The following is a 2,801-nucleotide window of genomic DNA, read 5'->3' as shown; positions in this document are numbered from 1 at the left end:
TTTCAACCGATATCGTTCGATACACGACACACGATCCATCGATACAATTATATATTTTTTGATTTTCATCAACTTCTATTTTCCAATCGGCTCTAAAACTTTCGAGATCCATGCTGATAACCTCTGGGAAAGAGAAAGATTTGGTCATAGGAAAAAGAAAGAAGAAGAAGAGTAGAGAAGGGAGGTTCGGTTACTTGAGAAGGAGATATTGATGGCAGAGATTCGGTGGTTGGATGTGGTTTGGGGGTTCAGCTACAGAGAAGGAAAAGAGGGAGAGAAAAAGTTCGGGGACAGAAGAAGAAGAGAAAAGAGGGGATAAGAGAGCTCGCGACTCACAGAGGAGAGAGAGGGTTGCAGATATGGAGGGTTCCGCTATGACTAGGGTTAGGGTTTTGATGTGATATGAAATATGGATTGGACATGACAGAGGGGAGTGAAGGAGGAGAAAAGTGCTTTAGGTTTTTGTTTCAGCCAAAGAGGAAGAATGGCAGTTGTAGGGAGTCAGCCATGGGAAAGAAGAGGAAGAGAAAGGGGAATAGATTAGGGTTTTTGCCATTAGGGAAAGAAGGGAGAGATGGGTTATAAGTTTGGTGAGAGAAACTCTCTCTCTCTCTCTCTCTCTCTCTGTTTTGCCTTCAGCCCCCTTGTTGCATCTTTCTCTCTCCCCAATCTCTCCTGTTGTCTCTACCAAGAGGTGTTGAATCCCCCAAGTCAAAACCTTGAAAACCATACTGTCGAGTAAAATCAACAAACATTTGAAATCTCAACTACAGATCTCTTCTAGATCCTAAAACGACACTAGCTACCAAACAAGATAACAAGAGATAAATTATTGGCTAAACCCCTATTTTGCTTACATTAAAGCAGCGATGGAGGTGGGTGGTGTTGTAGGTTGAAGAAGAAGAAAATGAAGTGACGGATGGAGGTTCTTGGGGTGGGGTGGGGTGGGGTGGGGTGGGGTGGGGTGGGGAGGGTTACTACAGTGATGGATGCAGGTGGTACTGTAGGAAGAAGAAGAAAAAGAGAAGTATGGAGTTGTAGGAAGAAGAAGAAGAAGAAGAAGAAGAAGGGGCGGGTGGGGCCTTGGGTACGAGAAGATGATTCTCCTTCATCGTCTTCAAGGTTAAAATTCTCAAAAAAGAAAAAAAGAAAGAGAAATAACATTGGAGGAGTGGAAATCGTACATTTTAGAGCCGATAGGAGAGAATTAAGACAAAAATTGAGGATTTTGTAACGGAATACCGAATCCAAAACAAGTCGAATTAATTCGGTTCAAATTCAATTTGAGTATGTGAGTATGGATCTTGGTTCGGCTCGATTTTGGTTTAGGGTATAAGAACCATTGGTTTGAACCGAAACCGAACCAAATTGCTCTTAAAAGAAAAAAAAAATTGAAAAACCCTTGTATCATTAAGAGAGATTTTTAGGCGGTAAGTGTTTTTTGCTATTTTATCCTCACATATTTACATGCTAAAACAATTTTGGAGTTATCAATGGCCATAAGGCCCATAACTTGGGCCCATTATGACCTTTGGTCCATCACAGTCATTGTCCAAAAGTAGAACCGTTTTCATGACCAAATTAAAATCGAGGTACAAAGCCAAATTAAAACTGCATATTATAACCGAATTGGAACCGAAATCGAACAGAGCTGAATTGAATCGGCTTGAATATTTAAACACATAACCGACTCAGTTATTGATTCGATTCTGGTCCACCTTATCATCATTTGGAACCGAACCGAAACCAAATCGATTGACACCCTTAATTCTAAGTATATTTGTAATATCCAAATTTATTCTAATTTCGTTCAACCAAACATAAGGTGGGTATTTTTTAGAAGGCAAGCCTAATGATAGGTTAATCATGTAATTTTCTCAAGAAACTAACCTTTGGACCAAAATTAGAATCCAAAAAACAGGGATAAAACTGAACCGATAGACAAAGAAGTACCTACGTACTGTACCTCCCTCAGAGAATCTCTTTACCATTATTTTTCGAAGGGAAAATTGGGTAAAGGCAGCAAGGGTCCGTTGTTGGTGGGGAATGGAGACGCGGTTACTTTTAAATCATCCACCAGACCCTATGGAGTCACACAAATTTAGCAATCAGAGACTTTCTCATTTGCCATCCAACCATATGGCACTAGATGGCCACCAGGACATGGACGAGTACGTTATATGCTTTTGATGACGAGCATTTTACCGCATCTTGTCAACTTACGGATACGTAGCACATTGGCGAGGGATGTGGATAGATGGACGAACATGATTTGTTGAATTAGAAATTGGGCCTTGGTATGCATAAGGCGTTCCAACTTGGCCGGGCTTGGGGTCATCAAATGTCATTGACATCAAGACAGCCTATGAAGTTGTGTTGAATAGAATCTTTTTCCTTCGAAAATAGACTAATAGTCTCTCCTACTTTGCAAGGGTAAGGTTCCTTACACTTGACCCTCATTACAAAAAAATAAAAAATGTGTAAGGTTCCTTACAATTGACCCTCATTAAACATATATATATATATATATATATTTTACTATAAATAGGTATCCAGGCCTTCGGCCCCACTAGACCTGTGGGCTCAGACTGCATGGACCGGGTCATACCGGGTAGGGGTGTCAATTCGTGACCCAACCCGACTAAACCAATCGGGACCGACCATTTATAGATCGGCCCGGCCCGGACCGTTTATTAAATGTGTCGGACTTGAGCCCGGTCCGTTTATAAATGGTCGGTCTTGGTTTTGCTACTTGGACCATCGGGCACCCGACGAAGACCGATCGAATAACGCCCGACCGA

The sequence above is a fragment of the Macadamia integrifolia genome, chromosome 11 (assembly GCF_013358625.1).
Source record: "Macadamia integrifolia cultivar HAES 741 chromosome 11, SCU_Mint_v3, whole genome shotgun sequence".
NCBI classification, from domain to species: domain Eukaryota; kingdom Viridiplantae; phylum Streptophyta; class Magnoliopsida; order Proteales; family Proteaceae; genus Macadamia; species Macadamia integrifolia.
Note: the sequence above shows the minus strand (reverse complement) of the source record.